This window comes from Macaca nemestrina, chromosome 20, assembly GCF_043159975.1.
Source record: "Macaca nemestrina isolate mMacNem1 chromosome 20, mMacNem.hap1, whole genome shotgun sequence".
In the NCBI taxonomy this organism is placed as follows: Eukaryota; Metazoa; Chordata; class Mammalia; order Primates; family Cercopithecidae; genus Macaca; species Macaca nemestrina.
The window spans coordinates 27,349,244-27,370,031 of record NC_092144.1 but is presented as its reverse complement, the minus strand read 5'-3'; positions in this window follow the sequence as shown (position 1 = coordinate 27,370,031).

Genomic DNA, 20,788 nt, shown 5'->3' with positions numbered 1-20,788 from the left:
GAAAGGCTTCTTGAGGGGAAAGCTGTAACTCTGTGAGATGATTTCACAGAACACAAAGAAGTTTCTCAGAAAGCTTCTTTCTCTTTGTTATCGGAGGATATTTCCTTTGGCCCTATAGTCTTCAATGGGATCCGAAATATCTGTTCTCAGATTCCACAGAAATAAGGCTAGCAAAGAGATCCACGACATACAGATGTAACTCTGTGAGATGAATTAACAGAACACTCAGCAGTTTCTCAGAAAGCTTCCTTGCAGATTTCATCTGAGGATATTTCCTTTTTCAGCATAGCCCTCTATGGGCTTCCAAATATCACTTTGCCAATTCCACAAGAACTGTCTTAGCGAAAGGCTTCTTGAGGGGAAAGCTGTAACTCTGTGAGATGATTTCACAGAACACAAAGAAGTTTCTCAGAAAGCTTCTTTCTCTTTGTTATCGGAGGTTATTTAATTTGGCCCTATAGTCTTCAATGGGATCCGAAATATCTGTTCTCAGATTCCACAGTAATAAGTCTAGCAAAGAGATCCACGAAATACAGATGTAACTCTGTGAGATGAATTAACAGAACACTCAGCAGTTTCTCAGAAAGCTTCTTTCCAGATTTCATGTGAGGATATTTCCTTTTTCACCATAGCCCTCTATGGGCTTCCAAATATCACTTTGCCAATTCCACGAAAACTGTCTTAGCGAAAGGCTTCTTGAGGCGAAAGCTGTAACTCTGTGAGATGATTTCACAGAACACAAAGAAGTTTCTCAGAAAGCTTCTTTCTCTTTGTTATCGGAGGATATTTCCTTTGGCCCTATAGTCTTCAAAGGGATCCGAAATATCTGTTCTCAGATTCCACAGAAATAAACCTAGCAAAGAGATCCACGAAATACAGATGTAACTCTGTGAGATGAATTAACAGAACACTAAGCAGTTTCACAGAAAGCTTCATTCCAGATTTCATCTGAGGATATTTCCTTTTTCACCATAGCCCTCTATGGGCTTCCAAATATCACTTTGCCAATTCCACAAGAACTGTCTTAGCGAAAGGCTTCTTGAGGGGAAAGCTGTAACTCTGTGAGATGATTTCACAGAACACAAAGAAGTTTCTCAGAAAGCTTCTTTCTCTTTGTTATCGGAGGATATTTCCTTTGGCCCTATAGTCTTCAATGGGATCCGAAATATCTGTTCTCAGATTCCACAGAAATAAGGCTAGCAAAGAGATCCACGACATACAGATGTAACTCTGTGAGATGAATTAACAGAACACTCAGCAGTTTCTCAGAAAGCTTCCTTCCAGATTTCATCTGAGGATATTTCCTTTGTCACCATAGCCCTCTATGGGCTTCCAAATATCACTTTGCCAATTCCACAAGAACTGTCTTAGCGAAAGGCTTCTTGAGGGGAAAGCTGTAACTCTGTGAGATGATTTCACAGAACACAAAGAAGTTTCTCAGAAAGCTTCTTTCTCTTTGTTATCAGAGGATATTTCCTTTGGCCCTATAGTCTTCAATGGGATCCGAAATATCTGTTCTCAGATTCCACAGAAATAAGGCTAGCAAAGAGACCCACGACATACAGATGTAACTCTGTGAGATGAATTAACAGAACACTCAGCAGTATCTCAGAAAGCTTCCTTCCAGATTTCATCTGAGGATATTTCCTTTTTCACCATAGCCCTCTATGGGCTTCCAAATATGACTTTGCCAATTCCACAAGAACTGTCTTAGCGAAAGGCTTCTTGAGGGGAAAGCTGTAACTCTGTGAGATGATTTCACAGAACACAAAGAAGTTTCTCAGAAAGCTTCTTTCTCTTTGTTATCGGAGGTTATTTCCTTTGGCCCTATAATCTTCAATGGGATCCGAAATATCTGTTCTCAGATTCCACAGAAATAAGTCTAGCAAAGAGATCCACGAAATACAGATGTAACTCTGTGAGATGAATTAACAGAACACTCAGCAGTTTCTCAGAAAGCTTCTTTCCAGATTTCATGTGAGGATATTTCCTTTTTCACCATAGCCCTCTATGGGCTTCCAAATATCACTTTGCCAATTCCACGAAAACTGTCTTAGCGAAAGGCTTCTTGAGGGGAAAGCTGTAACTCTGTGAGATGATTTCACAGAACACAAAGAAGTTTCTCAGAAAGCTTCTTTCTCTTTGTTATCGGAGGATATTTCCTTTGGCCCTATAGTCTTCAAAGGGATCCGAAATATCTGTTCTCAGATTCCACAGAAATAAACCTAGCAAAGAGATCCACGAAATACAGATGTAACTCTGTGAGATGAATTAACAGAACACTAAGCAGTTTCACAGAAAGCTTCATTCTAGATTTCATCTGAGGATATTTCCTTTTTCACCATAGCCCTCTATGGGCTTCCAAATATCACTTTGCCAATTCCACAAGAACTGTCTTAGCGAAAGGCTTCTTGAGGGGAAAGCTGTAACTCTGTGAGATGATTTCACAGAACACAAAGAAGTTTCTCAGAAAGCTTCTTTCTCTTTGTTATCGGAGGATATTTCCTTTGGCACTATAGTCTTCAATTGGATCCGAAATATCTGTTCTCATTCCACAGAAATAAGGCTAGCAAAGAGATCCACGAAATACAGATGTAACTCTGTGAGATGAATTAACAGAACACTCAGCATTTTCTCAGAAAGCTTCTTTCCAGATTTCATCTGAGGATATTTCCTTTTTCACCATAGCCCTGTATGGGCTTCCAAATATCACTTTGCCAATTCCACAAGAACTGTCTTAGCGAAAGGCTTCTTGAGGGGAAAGCTGTAACTCTGTGAGATGATTTCACAGAACACAAAGAAGTTTCTCAGAAAGCTTCTTTCTCTTTGTTATCGGAGGATATTTCCTTTGGCCCTATAGTCTTCAATGGGATCCGAAATATCTGTTCTCAGATTCCACAGAAATAAGGCTAGCAAAGAGACCCACGACATACAGATGTAACTCTGTGAGATGAATTAACAGAACACTCAGCAGTATCTCAGAAAGCTTCCTTCCAGATTTCATCTGAGGATATTTCCTTTTTCACCATAGCCCTCTATGGGCTTCCAAATATGACTTTGTCAATTCCACAAGAACTGTCTTAGCGAAAGGCTTCTTGAGGGGAAAGCTGTAACTCTGTGAGATGATTTCACAGAACACAAAGAAGTTTCTCAGAAAGCTTCTTTCTCTTTGTTATCGGAGGTTATTTCCTTTGGCCCTATAATCTTCAATGGGATCCGAAATATCTGTTCTCAGATTCCACAGAAATAAGTCTAGCAAAGAGATCCACGAAATACAGATGTAACTCTGTGAGATGAATTAACAGAACACTCAGCAGTTTCTCAGAAAGCTTCTTTCCAGATTTCATGTGAGGATATTTCCTTTTTCACCATAGCCCTCTATGGGCTTCCAAATATCACTTTGCCAATTCCACGAAAACTGTCTTAGCGAAAGGCTTCTTGAGGGGAAAGCTGTAACTCTGTGAGATGATTTCACAGAACACAAAGAAGTTTCTCAGAAAGCTTCTTTCTCTTTGTTATCGGAGGATATTTCCTTTGGCCCTATAGTCTTCAAAGGGATCCGAAATATCTGTTCTCAGATTCCACAGAAATAAACCTAGCAAAGAGATCCACGAAATACAGATGTAACTCTGTGAGATGAATTAACAGAACACTAAGCAGTTTCACAGAAAGCTTCATTCTAGATTTCATCTGAGGATATTTCCTTTTTCACCATAGCCCTCTATGGGCTTCCAAATATCACTTTGCCAATTCCACAAGAACTGTCTTAGCGAAAGGCTTCTTGAGGGGAAAGCTGTAACTCTGTGAGATGATTTCACAGAACACAAAGAAGTTTCTCAGAAAGCTTCTTTCTCTTTGTTATCGGAGGATATTTCCTTTGGCACTATAGTCTTCAATTGGATCCGAAATATCTGTTCTCATTCCACAGAAATAAGGCTAGCAAAGAGATCCACGAAATACAGATGTAACTCTGTGAGATGAATTAACAGAACACTCAGCATTTTCTCAGAAAGCTTCTTTCCAGATTTCATCTGAGGATATTTCCTTTTTCACCATAGCCCTGTATGGGCTTCCAAATATCACTTTGCCAATTCCACAATAACTGTCTTAACGAAAGGCTTCTTGAGGGGAAAGCTGTAACTCTGTGAGATGATTTCACAGAACACAAAGAAGTTTCTCAGAAAGCTTCTTTCTCTTTGTTATCGGAGGATTTTTCCTTTGGCCCTATAGTCTTCAATGGGATCCGAAATATCTGTTCTCAGATTCCTCAGAAATAAGGCTAGCAAAAATATCCACGAAATACAGATGTAACTCTGTGAGCTGAATTAACAGAACACTAAGCAGTTTCACAGAAAGCTTCTTTCCAGATTTCATCTGAGGATATTTCCTTTTTCACCATAACCCTCTATGGGCTTCCAAATATCACTTTGCCAATTCCACAAGAACTGTCTTAGCGAAAGGCTTCTTGAGGGGAAAGCTGTAACTCTGTGAGATGATTTCACAGAACACAAAGAAGTTTCTCAGAAAGCTTCTTTGTCTTTGTTATCGGAGATTATTTCCTTGGGCCCTATAGTCTTCAATGGGATCCGAAATATCTGTTCTCAGTTTCCACAGAAATAAGGCTAGCAAAGAGATCCACGAAATACAGATGTAACTCTGTGAGATGAATTAACAGAACACTAAGCAGTTTCTCAGAAAGCTTCTTTCCAGATTTCATCTGAGGATATTTCCTTTTTCACCATAGCCCTCTATGGGCTTCCAAATATCACTTTGCCAATTCCACAAGAACTGTCTTAGCGAAAGGCTTCTTGAGGGGAAAGCTGTAACTCTGTGAGATGGTTTCACAGAACACAAAGAAGTTTCTCAGAAAGCTTCTTTCTCTTTGTTATCGGAGGATATTTCCTTTTGCCCTATAGTCTTCAAAGGGATCCGAAATATCTGTTCACAGATTCCACAGAAATAAGTCTAGCAAAGAGATCCACGAAATACCGATGTAACTCTGTGAGATGAATTAACAGAACACTCAGCAGTTTCACAGAAAGCTTCTTTCCAGATTTCATCTGAGGATATTTCCTTTTTCAGCATAGCCCTCTAAGGGCTTCCAAATATCACTTTGCCAATTCCACAAGAACTGTCTTAGCGAAAGGCTTCTTGAGGGGAAAGCTGTAACTCTGTGAGATGATTTCACAGAACACAAAGAAGTTTCTCAGAAAGCTTCTTTCTCTTTGTTATCGGAGGATATTTCCTTTGGCCCTATAGTCTTCAAAGGGATCCGAAATATCTGTTCTCAGATTCCACAGAAATAAGGCTAGCAAAGAGATCCACGACATACAGATGTAATTCTGTGAGATGTATTAACAGAACACTCAGCAGTTTCTCAGAAAGCTTCCTTCCAGATTTCATCTGAGGATATTTCCTTTTTCACCATAGCCCTCTATGGGCTTCCAAATATCACTTTGCCAATTCCACAAGAACTGTCTTACCGAAAGGCTTCTTGAGGGGAAAGCTGTAACTCTGTGAGATGATTTCACAGAACAGAAAGAAGTTTCTCAGAAAGCTTCTTTCTCTTTGTTATCGGAGGTTATTTCCTTTGGCCCTATAGTGTTCAATGGGATCCGAAATATCTGTTCTCAGATTCCACAGAAATAATTCTAGCAAAGAGATCCACGAAATACAGATGTAACTCTGTGAGATGAATTAACAGAACACTCAGCAGTTTCTCAGAAAGCTTCTTTCCAGATTTCACGTGAGGATATTTCCTTTTTCACCATAGCCCTCTATGGGCTTCCAAATATCACTTTGCCAATTCCACGAAAACTGTCTTAGCGAAAGGCTTCTTGAGGGGAAAGCTGTAACTCTGTGAGATGATTTTACAGAACACAAAGAAGTTTCTCAGAAAGCTTCTTTCTCTTTGTTATCGGAGGATATTTCCTTTGGCCCTATAGTCTTCACATGGGATCCGAATTATCTCTTCTCAGATTCCACAGAAATAAGGCTAGCAAAAAGATCCACGACATACAGATGTAACTCTGTGAGATGAATTAACAGAATACTCAGCAGTTTCTCAGAAAGCTTCCTTCCAGATTTCATCTGAGGATATTTCCTTTTTCACCATAGCCCTCTATGGGCTTCCAAATATCACTTTGCCAATTCCACAAGAACTGTCTTAGCGAAAGGCTTCTTGAGGGGAAAGCTGTAACTCTGTGAGATGATTTCACAGAACACAAAGAAGTTTCTCAGAAAGCTTCTTTGTCTTTGTTATCGGAGATTATTTCCTTTGGCCCTATAGTCTTCAATGGGATCCGAAATATCTGTTCTCAGTTTCCACAGAAATAAGGCTAGCAAAGAGATCCACGAAATACAGATGTAACTCTGTGAGATGAATTAACAGAACACTAAGCAGTTTCTCAGAGAGCTTCTTTCCAGATTTCATCTGAGGATATTTCCTTTTTCACCATAGCCCTCTATGGGCTTCCAAATATCACTTTGCCAATTCCACAAGAACTGTCTTAGCGAAAGGCTTCTTGAGGGGAAAGCTGTAACTCTGTGAGATGATTTTACAGAACACAAAGAAGTTTCTCAGAAAGCTTCTTTCTCTTTGTTATCGGAGGATATTTCCTTTGGCCCTATAGTCTTCAAAGGGATCCGAAATATCTGTTCTCAGATTCCACAGAAATAAGGCTAGCAAAGAGATCCACGACATACAGATGTAATTCTGTGAGATGTATTAACAGAACACTCAGCAGTTTCTCAGAAAGCTTCCTTCCAGATTTCATCTGAGGATATTTCCTTTTTCACCATAGCCCTCTATGGGCTTCCAAATATCACTTTGCCAATTCCACAAGAACTGTCTTAGCGAAAGGCTTCTTGAGGGGAAAGCTGTAACTCTGTGAGATGATTTCACAGAACACAAAGAAGTTTCTCAGAAAGCTTCTTTCTCTTTGTTATCGGAGGTTATTTCCTTTGGCCCTATAGTCTTCAATGGGATCCGAAATATCTGTTGTCAGATTCCACAGAAATAAGTCTAGCAAAGAGATCCACGAAATACAGATGTAACTCTGTGAGATGAATAAACAGAACACTCAGCAGTTTCTCAGAAAGCTTCTTTCCAGATTTCACGTGAGGATATTTCCTTTTTCACCATAGCCCTCTATAGGCTTCCAAATATCACTTTGCCAATTCCACGAAAACTGTCTTAGCGAAAGGCTTCTTGAGGGGAAAGCTGTAACTCTGTGAGATGATTTTACAGAACACAAAGAAGTTTCTCAGAAAGCTTCTTTCTCTTTGATATCGGAGGATATTTCCTTTGGCCCTATAGTTTTCAAAGGGATCCGAATTATCTGTTCTCAGATTCCACAGAAATAAGGCTAGCAAAAAGATCCACGACATACAGATGTAACTCTGTGAGATGAATTAACAGAACACTCAGCAGTTTCTCAGAAAGCTTCCTTCCAGATTTCATCTGAGGATATTTCCTTTTTCACCATAGCCCTCTATGGGCTTCCAAATATCACTTTGCCAATTCCACAAGAACTGTCTTAGCGAAAGGCTTCTTGAGGGGAAAGCTGTAACTCTGTGAGATGATTTCACAGAACACAAAGAAGTTTCTCAGAAAGCTTCTTTCTTTTTGTTATCGGAGATTATTTCCTTTGGCCCTATAGTCTTCAATGGGATCCGAAATATCTGTTCTCAGATTCCACAGAAATAAGGCTAGCAAAGAGATCCACGAAATACAGATGTAACTCTGTGAGATGAATTAAAAGAACACTCAGCAGTTTCTCAGAAAGCTTCTTTCCAGATTTCATCTGAGGATATTTCCTTTTTCACCATAGACCTCTAAGGGCTTCCAAATATCACTTTGCCAATTCCACAAGAAATGTCTTAGCGAAAGGCTTCTTGAGGGGAAAGCTGTAACTCTGTGAGATGATTTCAGAGAACACAAAGAAGTTTCTCAGAAAGCTTCTTTTCTTTGTTATCGGAGATTATTTCCTTTGGCCCTATAGTCTTCAATGGAATCCGAAATATCTGTTCTCAGATTCCACAGAAATAAGGCTAGGAAAGAGATCCACGAAATACATATGCAACTCTGTGAGATGAATTAACAGAACACTAAGCAGTTTCTCAGAAATCTTCTTTCCAGATTTCATCTGAGGAATATTTCCTATTTCACCATAGCCCTCTATGGGTTTCCAAATATGACTTTGCCAATTCCACAAGAACTGTCTTAGCGAAAGGCTTCTTGAGGGGAAAGCTGTAACTCTGTGAGATGATTTCACACAACACAAAGAAGTTTCTCCGAAAGCTTCTTTCTCTTTGTTATCGGAGGATATTTCCTTTCGCCCTATAGTCTTCAAAGGGATCCGAAATATCTGTTCTCAGATTCCACAGAAATAAGGCTAGCAAAGAGATCCAGGAAATACAGATGTAACTCTGTGAGATGAATTAACAGAACTCTCAGCAGTTTCTCAGAAAGCTTCTTTCCAGATTTCATCTGAGGATATTTCCTTTTTCACAATAGCCCTCTATGGGCTTCCAAATATCACTTTGCCAATTCCACGAAAACTGTCTTAGCGAAAGTCTTCTTGAGGGGAAAGCTGTAACTCTGTGAGATGATTTCACAGAACACAAAGAAGTTTCTCAGAAAGCTTCTTTCTCTTTGTTATCGGAGGATATTTCCTTTGGCCCTATAGTCTTCAATGGGATCCGAAATATCTGTTCTCAGATTCCACAGAAATAAGGCTAGCAAAGAGATCCACGACATACAGATGTAACTCTGTGAGATGAATTAACAGAACACTCAGCCGTTTCTCAGAAAGCTTCTTTCTCTTTGTTATCGGAGATTATTTCCTTTGGCCCTAAAGTCTTCAAAGGGATCCGAATTATCTGTTCTCAGATTCCACAGAAATAAGGCTAGCAAAGAGATCCACGAAATACCGATATAACTCTGTGAGATGAACTAACAGAACACTAAGCAGTTTCTCAGAAAGCTTCTCTTCAGATTTCATCTGAGGATATTTCCTTTTTCACCATAGCCCTCTATGGGCTTCCAAATATCACTTTGCCAATTCCACAAGAACTGTCTTAGAGAAAGGCTTCTTGAGGGGAAAGCTGTAACTCTGTGAGATGATTTCACAGAACACAAAGAAGTTTCTAAGAAAGCTTCTTTCTCTTTGTTATCGGAGGATATTTTCTTTGGCCCTATAGTCTTCAAAGGGTTCCGAAATATCTGTTCTCAGATTCCACAGAAATAAGGCTAGCAAAGGGATCCACGAAATACAGATGTAACTCTGTGAGATGAATTAACAGAACACTCAGCAGTTTCTCAGAAAGCTTCCTTCCAGATTTCATCTGATGATATTTCCTTTTTCACCGTAGCCCTCTGTGGGCTTCCAAATATCGCTTTGCCAATTCCACAAGAACTGTCTGAGCGAAAGGCTTCTTGAGGGGAAAGCTGTAACTCTGTGAGATGATTTCACAGAACACAAAGAAGTTTCTCAGAAAGCTTCTTTCTCTTTGTTATCGGAGATTATTTCCTTTGGCCCTATAGTCTTCAATGGGATCCGAAATATCTGTTCTCAGTTTCCACAGAAATAAGGCTAGCAAAGAGATCCACGAAATACAGATGTAACTCTGTGAGATGAATTAACAGAACACTAAGCAGTTTCTCAGAAAGCTTCTTTCCAGATTTCATCTGAGGATATTTCCTTTTTCACCATAGCCCTCTATGGGCTTCCAAATATCACTTTGCCAATTCCACAAGAACTGTCTTAGGGAAAGGCTTCTTGAGGGGAAAGCTGTAACTCAGTGAGATGATTTCACAGAACACAAAGAAGTTTCTCAGAAAGCTTCTTTCTCTTTGTTATCGGAGGATATTTCCTTTGGCCCTATAGTCTTCAAAGGGATCCGAAATATCTGTTCTCAGATTCCACAGAAATAAGTCTAGCAAAGAGATCCACGAAATACAGATGTAACTCTGTGAGATGAATTAACAGAACACTCAGCAGTTCACAGAAAGCTTCTTTCCAGATTTCATCTGAGGATATTTCCTTTTTCAGCATAGCCCTCTAAGGGCTTCCAAATATCACTTTGCCAATTCCACAAGAACTGTCTTAGCGAAAGGCTTCTTGAGGGGAAAGCTGTAACTCTGTGAGATGATTTCAGAGAACACAAAGAAGTTTCTCAGAAAGCTTCTTTCTCTTTGTTATCGGAGGATATATCCTTTGGCCTTATAGTCTTCAAAGGGATACGAAATATCTGTTCTCAGATTCCACAGAAATAAGTCTAGCAAAGAGATCCACGAAATACAGATGTAACTCTGTGAGATGAATTAACAGAACACTCAGCAGTTTCTCAGTGAGCTTCTTTCCAGATTTCATCTGAGGATATTTCCTTTTTCACCATAGCCCTCTATGGGCTTCCAAATATCAATTTGCCAATTCCACAAGAACTGTCTTAGCGAAAGGCTTCTTGAGGGGAAAGCTGTAACTCTGTGAGATGATTTCACAGAACACAAAGAAGTTTCTCAGAAAGCATCTTTCTTTTTGTTATCGGAGATTATTTCCTTTGGCCCTATAGTCTTCAATGGGATCCGAAATATCTGTTCTCAGATTCCACAGAAATAAGGCTAGCAAAGAGATCCACGAAATACAGATGTAACTCTGTGAGATGAATTAACAGAACACTCAGCAGTTTCTCAGAAAGCTTCTTTCCAGATTTCATCTGAGGATATTTCCTTTTTCACCATAGACCTCTAAGGGCTTCCAAATATCACTTTGCCAATTCCACAAGAAATGTCTTAGCGAAAGGCTTCTTGAGGGGAAAGCTGTAACTCTGTGAGATGATTTCAGAGAACACAAAGAAGTTTCTCAGAAAGCTTCTTTTCTTTGTTATCGGAGATTATTTCCTTTGGCCCTATAGTCTTCAATGGAATCCGAAATATCTGTTCTCAGATTCCACAGAAATAAGGCTAGGAAAGAGATCCACGAAATACATTGCAACTCTGTGAGATGAATTAACAGAACACTAAGCAGTTTCTCAGAAATCTTCTTTCCAGATTTCATCTGAGGATATTTCCTATTTCACCATAGCCCTCTATGGGCTTCCAAATATGACTTTGCCAATTCCACAAGAACTGTCTTAGCGAAAGGCTTCTTGAGGGGAAAGCTGTAACTCTGTGAGATGATTTCACACAACACAAAGAAGTTTCTCCGAAAGCTTCTTTCTCTTTGTTATCGGAGGATATTTCCTTTGGCCCTATAGTCTTCAAAGGGATCCGAAATATCTGTTCTCAGATTCCACAGAAATAAGGCTAGCAAAGAGATCCAGGAAATACAGATGTAACTCTGTGAGATGAATTAACAGAACTCTCAGCAGTTTCTCAGAAAGCTTCTTTCCAGATTTCATCTGAGGATATTTCCTTTTTCACAATAGCCCTCTATGGGCTTCCAAATATCACTTTGACAATTCCACGAAAACTGTCTTAGCGAAAGTCTTCTTGAGGGGAAAGCTGTAACTCTGTGAGATGATTTCACAGAACACAAAGAAGTTTCTCAGAAAGCTTCTTTCTCTTTGTTATCGGAGGATATTTCCTTTGGCCCTATAGTCTTCAATGGGATCCGAAATATCTGTTCTCAGATTCCACAGAAATAAGGCTAGCAAGGAGATCCACGACATACAGATGTAACTCTGTGAGATGAATTAACAGAACACTCAGCCGTTTCTCAGAAAGCTTCTTTCTCTTTGTTATCGGAGATTATTTCCTTTGGCCCTAAAGTCTTCAAAGGGATCCGAATTATCTGTTCTCAGATTCCACAGAAATAAGGCTAGCAAAGAGATCCACGAAATACCGATATAACTCTGTGAGATGAACTAACAGAACACTAAGCAGTTTCTCAGAAAGCTTCTCTTCAGATTTCATCTGAGGATATTTCCTTTTTCACCATAGCCCTCTATGGGCTTCCAAATATCACTTTGCCAATTCCACAAGAACTGTCTTAGAGAAAGGCTTCTTGAGGGGAAAGCTGTAACTCTGTGAGATGATTTCAGAGAACACAAAGAAGTTTCTCAGAAAGCTTCTTTCTCTTTGTTATCGGAGGATATTTCCTTTGGCCCTATAGTCTTCAAAGGGATCCGAAATATCTGTTCTCAGATTCCACAGAAATAAGGCTAGCAAAGAGATCCACGACATACAGATGTAATTCTGTGAGATGTATTAACAGAACACTCAGCAGTTTCTCAGAAAGCTTCCTTCCAGATTTCATCTGAGGATATTTCCTTTTTCACCATAGCCCTCTATGGGCTTCCAAATATGACTTTGCCAATTCCACAAGAACTGTCTTAGCGAAAGGCTTCTTGAGGGGAAAGCTGTAACTCTGTGAGATGATTTCACAGAACACAAAGAAGTTTCTCAGAAAGCTTCTTTCTCTTTGTTATCGGAGGTTATTTCCTTTGGCCCTATAGTGTTCAACGGGATCCGAAATATCTGTTCTCAGATTCCACAGAAATAAGTCTAGCAAAGAGATCCACGAAATACAGATGTAACTCTGTGAGATGAATTAACAGAACACTCAGCAGTTTCTCAGAAAGCTTCTTTCCAGATTTCACGTGAGGATATTTCCTTTTTCACCATAGCCCTCTATGGGCTTCCAAATATCACTTTGCCAATTCCACGAAAACTGTCTTAGCGAAAGGCTTCTTGAGGGGAAAGCTGTAACTCTGTGAGATGATTTCACAGAACACAAAGAAGTTTCTCAGAAAGCTTCTTTCTTTTTGTTATCGCAGATTATTTCCTTTGGCCCTATAGTCTTCAATGGGATCCGAAATATCTGTTCTCAGATTCCACAGAAATAAGGCTAGCAAAGAGGTCCACGAAATACAGATGTAACTCTGTGAGATGAATTAACAGAACACTCAGCAGTTTCTCAGAAAGCTTCCTTCCAGATTTCATCTGAGGATATTTCCTTTTTCACCATAGCCCTCTATGGGCTTCCAAATATCACTTTGCCAATTCCACAAGAACTGTCTTAGCGAAAGGCTTCTTGAGCGGGAAGCTGTAACTCTGTGAGATGATTTCACAGAACACAAAGAAGTTTCTCAGAAAGCTTCTTTCTCTTTGTTATCGGAGGATATTTCCTTTGGCCCTATAGTCTTCAACAGGATCCGAAATATCTGTTCTCAGATTCTACAGAAATAAGTCTAGGAAAGAGATCCACGAAATACAGATGTAACTCTGTGAGATGAATTAACAGAACACTCAGCAGTTTCTCAGAAAGCTTCTTTCCAGATTTCATCTGAGGATATTTCCTTTTTCACCATAGACCTCTAAGGGCTTCCAAATATCACTTTGCCAATTCCACAAGAAATGTCTTAGCGAAAGGCTTCTTGAGGGGAAAGCTGTAACTCTGTGAGATGATTTCAGAGAACACAAAGAAGTTTCTCAGAAAGCTTCTTTTCTTTGTTATCGGAGATTATTTCCTTTGGCCCTATAGTCTTCAATGGAATCCGAAATATCTGTTCTCAGATTCCACAGAAATAAGGCTAGGAAAGAGATCCACGAAATACATATGCAACTCTGTGAGATGATTTAACAGAACACTAAGCAGTTTCTCAGAAATCTTCTTTCCAGATTTCATCTGAGGATATTTCCTATTTCACCATAGCCCTCTATGGGCTTCCAAATATCAGTTTGCCAATTCCACAAGAACTGTCTTAGCGAAAGGCTTCTTGAGGGGAAAGCTGTAACTCTGTGAGATGATTTCACACAACACAAAGAAGTTTCTCCGAAAGCTTCTTTCTCTTTGTTATCGGAGGATATTTCCTTTGGCCCTATAGTCTTCAAAGGGATCCGAAATATCTGTTCTCAGATTCCACAGAAATAAGGCTAGCAAAGAGATCCACGAAATACAGATGTAACTCTGTGAGATGAATTAACAGAACTCTCAGCAGTTTCTCAGAAAGCTTCTTTCCAGATTTCATCTGAGGATATTTCCTTTTTCACAATAGCCCTCTATGGGCTTCCAAATATCACTTTGCCAATTCCACGAAAACTGTCTTAGCGAAAGGCTTCTTGAGGGGAAAGCTGTAACTCTATGAGATGATTTCACAGAACACAAAGAAGTTTCTCAGAAAGCTTCTTTCTCTTTGTTATCGGAGGATATTTCCTTTGGCCCTATAGTCTTCAATGGGATCCGAAATATCTGTTCTCAGATTCCACAGAAATAAGGCTAGCAAAGAGATCCACGACATACAGATGTAACTCTGTGAGATGAATTAACAGAACACTCAGCCGTTTCTCAGAAAGCTTCTTTCTCTTTGTTATCGGAGATTATTTCTTTGGCCCTAAAGTGTTCAAAGGGATCCGAATTATCTGTTCTCAGATTCCACAGAAATAAGGCTAGCAAAGAGATCCACGAAATACCGATATAACTCTGTGAGATGAACTAACAGAACACTAAGCAGTTTCTCAGAAAGCTTCTCTTCAGATTTCATCTGAGGATATTTCCTTTTTCACCATAGCCCTCTATGGGCTTCCAAATATCACTTTGCCAATTCCACAAGAACTGTCTTAGAGAAAGGCTTCTTGAGGGGAAAGCTGTAACTCTGTGAGATGATTTCACAGAACACAAAGAAGTTTCTCAGAAAGCTTCTTTCTCTTTGTTATCGGAGGATATTTTCTTTGGCCCTATAGTCTTCAATGGGTTCCGAAATATCTGTTCTCAGATTCCACAGAAATAAGGCTAGCAAAGAGATCCACGAAATACAGATGTAACTCTGTGAGATGAATTAACAGAACACTCAGCAGTTTCTCAGAAAGCTTCCTTCCAGATTTCATCTGATGATATTTCCTTTTTCACCGTAGCCCTCTGTGGGCTTCCAAATATCGCTTTGCCAATTCCACAAGAACTGTCTGAGCGAAAGGCTTCTTGAGGGGAAAGCTGTAACTCTGTGAGATGATTTCACAGAACACAAAGAAGTTTCTCAGAAAGCTTCTTTCTCTTTGTTATCGGAGGATATTTCCTTTGGCCCTATAGTCTTCAAAGGGATCCGAAATATCTGTTCTCAGATTCCACAGAAATAAGGCTAGCAAAGAGATCCACGAAATACAGATGTAACTCTGTGAGATGAATTAACAGAACAGTAAGCAGTTTCACAGAAAGCTTCTTTCCAGATTTCATCTGAGGATATTTCCTTTTTCAGCATAGCCCTCTAAGGGCATCCAAATATCACTTTGCCAATTCCACAAGAACTGTCTTAGCGAAAGGCTCCTTGAGAGGAAAGCTGTAACTCTGTGAGATGATTTCACAGAACACAAAGAAGTTTCTCAGAAAGCTTCTTTCTCTTTGTTATCGGAGGATATTTCCTTTGGCCCTATAGTCTTCAAAGGGATCCGAAATATCTGTTCTCAGATTCCACAGAAATAAGTCTAGCAAAGAGATCCACGACATACAGATGTAACTCTGTGAGATGAATTAACAGAACACTCAGCAGTTTCTCAGAAAGCTTCCTTCCAGATTTCATCTGAGGATATTTCCTTTTTCACCATAGACCTCTAAGGGCTTCCAAATATCACTTTGCCAATTCCACAAGAAATGTCTTAGCGAAAGGCTTCTTGAGGGGAAAGCTGTAACTCTGTGAGATGATTTCACAGAACACAAAGAAGTTTCTCAGAAAGCTTCTTTCTCTTTGTTATCGGAGATTATTTCCTTTGGCCCTATAGTCTTCAATGGGATCCGAAATATCTGTTCTCAGTTTCCACAGAAATAAGGCTAGCAAAGAGATCCACGAAATACAGATGTAACTCTGTGAGATGAATTAACAGAACACTAAGCAGTTTCTCAGAAAGCTTCTTTCCAGATTTCATCTGAGGATATTTCCTTTTTCACCATAGCCCTCTATGGGCTTCCAAATATCACTTTGCCAATTCCACAAAAACTGTCTTAGGGAAAGGCTTCTTGAGGGGAAAGCTGTAACGCAGTGAGATGATTTCACAGAACACAAAGAAGTTTCTCAGAAAGCTTCTTTCTCTTTGTTATCGGAGGATATTTCCTTTGGCCCTATAGTCTTCAAAGTGATCCGAAATATCTGTTCTCAGATTCCACAGAAATAAGGCTAGCAAAGAGATCCACGAAATACAGATGTAACTCTGTGAGATGAATTAACAGAACACTAAGCAGTTTCACAGAAAGCTTCTTTCCAGATTTCATCTGAGGATATTTCCTTTTTCAGCATAGCCCTCTAAGGGCTTCCAAATATCACTTTGCCAATTCCACAAGAACTGTCTTAGCGAAAGGCTTCTTGAGAGGAAAGCTGTAACTCTGTGAGATGATTTCACAGAACACAAAGAAGTTTCTCAGAAAGCTTCTTTCTCTTTGTTATCGGAGGATATTTCCTTTGGCCCTATAGTCTTCAAAGGGATCCGAAATATCTGTTCTCAGATTCCACAGAAATAAGGCTAGCAAAGAGATCCACGACATACAGATGTAACTCTGTGAGATGAATTAACAGAACACTCAGCAGTTTCTCAGAAAGCTTCCTTCCAGATTTCATCTGAGGATATTTCCTTTTTCACCATAGCCCTCTATGGGCTTCCAAATATCACTTTGCCAATTCCACAAGAACTGTCTTAGCGAAAGGCTTCTTGAGGGGAAAGCTGTAACTCTGTGAGATGATTTCACAGAACACAAAGAAGTTTCTCAGAAAGCTTCTTTCTCTTTGTTATCGGAGGATATTTCCTTTGGCCCTATAGTCTTCAACAGGATCCGAAATATCTGTTCTCAGATTCCACAGAAATAAGTCTAGCAAAGAGATCCACGAAATACAGATGTAACTCTGTGAGATGAATTAATAGAACACTCAGCAGTTTCTCAGAAAGCTTCTTTCCAGATTTCATCTGAGGATATTTCCTTTTTCACCATGGACCCCTAAGGGCTTCCAAATATCTCTTTGCCAATTCCACAAGAACTGTCTTAGCGAAAGGCTTCTTGAGGGGAAAGCTGTAACTCTGTGAGATGATTTCACAGAACACAAAGAAGTTTCTCAGAAAGCTTCTTTCTCTTTGTTATCGGAGGATATTTCCTTTGGCCCTATAGTCTTCAATGGGATCCGAAATATCTGTTCTCAGATTCCACAGAAATAAGGCTAGCAAAGAGATCCACGACATACAGATGTAACTCTGTGAGATGAATTAACAGAACACTCAGCAGTTTCTCAGAAAGCTTCCTTCCAGATTTCATCTGAGGATATTTCCTTTTTCACCATAGCCCTCTATGGGCTTCCAAATATCACTTTGCCAATTCCACAAGAACTGTCTTAGCGAAAGGCTTCTTGAGGGGAAAGCTGTAACTCTGTGAGATGATTTCACAGAACACAAAGAAGTTTCTCAGAAAGCTTCTTTCTCTTTGTTATCGGAGGATATTTCCTTTGGCCCTATAGTCTTCAATGGGATCCGAAATATCTGTTCTCAGATTCCACAGAAATAAGTCTAGCAAAGAGACCCACGACATACAGATGTAACTCTGTGAGATGAATTAACAGAACACTCAGCAGTATCTCAGAAAGCTTCCTTCCAGATTTCATCTGAGGATATTTCCTTTTTCACCATAGCCCTCTATGGGCTTCCAAATATCACTTTGCCAATTCCACAAGAACTGTCTTAGCGAAAGGCTTCTTGAGGGGAAAGCTGTAACTCTGTGAGATGATTTCACAGAACACAAAGAAGTTTCTCAGAAAGCTTCTTTCTCTTTGTTATCAGAGATTTTTTCCTTTAGCCCTATAGTCTTCAAAGGGATCCGAAATAACTGTTCTAAGATTCCACAGAAATAAGTCTAGCAAAGAGATCCACGAAATACAGATGTAACTCTGTGAGATGAATTAACAGAACACTCAGCAGTTTCTCAGAAAGCTTCTTTCCAGATTTCATCTGAGGATATTTCCTTTTTCACCATAGCCCTCTATGGGCTTCCAAATATCACTTTGCCAATTCCACAAGAACTGTCTTAGCGAAAGGCTTCTTGAGGGGAAAGCTGTAACTCTGTGAGACGATTTCACAGAACACAAAGAAGTTTCTCAGAAAGCTTCTTTCTCTTTGTTATCGGAGGATATTTCCTTTGGCCCTATAGTCTTCAACAGGATCCGAAATATCTGTTCTCAGATTCCACAGAAATAAGTCTAGCAAAGAGATCCACGAAATACAGATGTAACTCTGTGAGATGAATTAATAGAACACTCAGCAGTTTCTCAGAAAGCTTCTTTCCAGATTTCATCTGAGGATATTTCCTTTTTCACCATGGACCCCTAAGGGCTTCCAAATATCTCTTTGCCAATTCCACAAGAACTGTCTTAGCGAAAGGCTTCATGAGGGGAAAGCTGTAACTCTGTGAGATGATTTCACAGAACACAAAGAAGTTTCTCAGAAATCTTCTTTATCTTTGTTATCGGAGGATATTTCCTTTTGCCCTATAGTCTTCAATGGGATCCGAAATATCTGTTCTCAGATTCCACAGAAATAAGGCTAGCAAAGAGATCCACGACATACAGATGTAACTCTGTGAGATGAATTAACAGAACACTCAGCAGTTTCTCAGAAAGCTTCTTTCCAGATTTCATCTGAGGATATTTCCTTTTTCACCATAGCCCTCTATGGGCTTCCAAATATCACTTTGCCAATTCCACAAGAACTGTCTTAGCGAAAGGCTTCTTGAGGTGGAAGCTGTAACTCTGTGAGATGATTTCACAGAACACAAAGAAGTTTCTCAGAAAGCTTCTTTCTCTTTGTTATCGGAGGATATTTCCTTTGGCCCTATAGTCTTCAACAGGATCCGAAATATCTGTTCTCAGATTCCACAGAAATAAGTCTAGCAAAGAGATCCACGAAATACAGATGTAACTCTGTGAGATGAATTAACAGAACACTCAGCAGTTTCTCAGAAAGCTTCTTTCCAGATTTCATCTGAGGATATTTCCTTTTTCACCATAGACCTCTAAGGGCTTCCAAATATCACTTTGCCAATTCCACAAGAAATGTCTTAGCGAAAGGCTTCTTGAGGGGAAAGCTGTAACTCTGTGAGATGATTTCAGAGAACACAAAGAAGTTTCTCAGAAAGCTTCTTTTCTTTGTTATCGGAGATTATTTCCTTTGGCCCTATAGTCTTCAATGGAATCCGAAATATCTGTTTTCAGATTCCACAGAAATAAGGCTAGCAAAGAGATCCACGAAATACATTTGCAACTCTGTGAGATGAATTAACAGAACACTAAGCAGTTTCTCAGAAATCTTCTTTCCAGATTTCATCTGAGGATATTTCCTATTTCACCATAGCCCTCTATGGGCTTCCAAATATCACTTTGCCAATTCCACAAGAACTGTCTTAGCGAAAGGCTTCTTGAGGGGAAAGCTGTAACTCTGTGAGATGATTTCACACAACACAAAGAAGTTTCTCCGAAATCTTCTTTCTCTTTTTTATCGGAGGATATTTCCTTTGGCCCTATAGTCTTCAAAGGGATCCGAAATATCTGTTCTCAGATTCCACAGAAATAAGGCTAGCAAAGAGATCCACGAAATACAGATGTAACTCTGTGAGATGAATTAACAGAACTCTCAGCAGTTTCTCAGAAAGCTTCTTTCCAGATTTCATCTGAGGATATTTCCTTTTTCACAATAGCCCTCTATGGGCTTCCAAATATCCCTTTGCCAATTCCACGAAAACTGTCTTAGCGAAAGGCTTCTTGAGGGGAAAGCTGTAACTCTGTGAGATGATTTCACAGAACACAAAGAAGTTTCTCAGAAAGCTTCTTTCTCTTTGTTATCGGAGGATATTTCCTTTGGCCCTATAGTCTTCAATGGGATCCGAAATATCTGCTCTCAGATTCCACAGAAATAAGGCTAGCAAAGAGATCCACGACATACAGATGTAACTCTGTGAGATGAATTAACAGAACACTCAGCCGTTTCTCAGAAAGCTTCTTTCTCTTTGTTATCGGAGATTATTTCCTTTGGCCCTAAAGTCTTCAAAGCGATCCGAATTATCTGTTCTCAGATTCCACAGAAATAAGGCTAGCAAAGAGATCCACGAAATACAGATATAACTCTGTGAGATGAACTAACAGAACACTAAGCAGTTTCTCAGAAAGCTTCTTCTCAGATTTCATCTGAGGATATTTCCTTTTTCACCATAGCCCTCTATGGGCTTCCAAATATCACTTTGCCAATTCCACAAGAACTGTCTTAGGGAAAGGCTTCTTGAGGGGAAAGCTGTAACTCAGTGAGATGATTTCACAGAACACAAAGAAGTTTCTCAGAAAGCTTCTTTCTCTTTGTTATCGGAGGATATTTCCTTTGGCCCTATAGTCTTCAAAGGGATCCGAAATATCTGTTCTCAGCTTCCACAGAAATAAGTCTAGCAAAGAGATCCACGAAATACAGATGTAACTCTGTGAGATGAATTAACAGAACACTAAGCAGTTTCACAGAACGCTTCCTTCCAGATTTCATCTGAGGATATTTCCTTTTTCACCATAGCCCTCTATGGGCTTCCAAATATCACTTTGCCAATTCCACAAGAACTGTCTTAGCGAAAGGCTTCTTGAGGGGAAAGCTGTAACTCTGTGAGATGATTTCACAGAACACAAAGAAGTTTCTCAGAAAGCTTCTTTCTCTTTGTTATCGGAGGATATTTCCTTTGGCCCTATAGTCTTCAACAGGATCCGAAATATCTGTTCTCAGATTCCACAGAAATAAGTCTAGCAAAGAGATCCACGAAATACAGATGTAACTCTGTGAGATGAATTAATA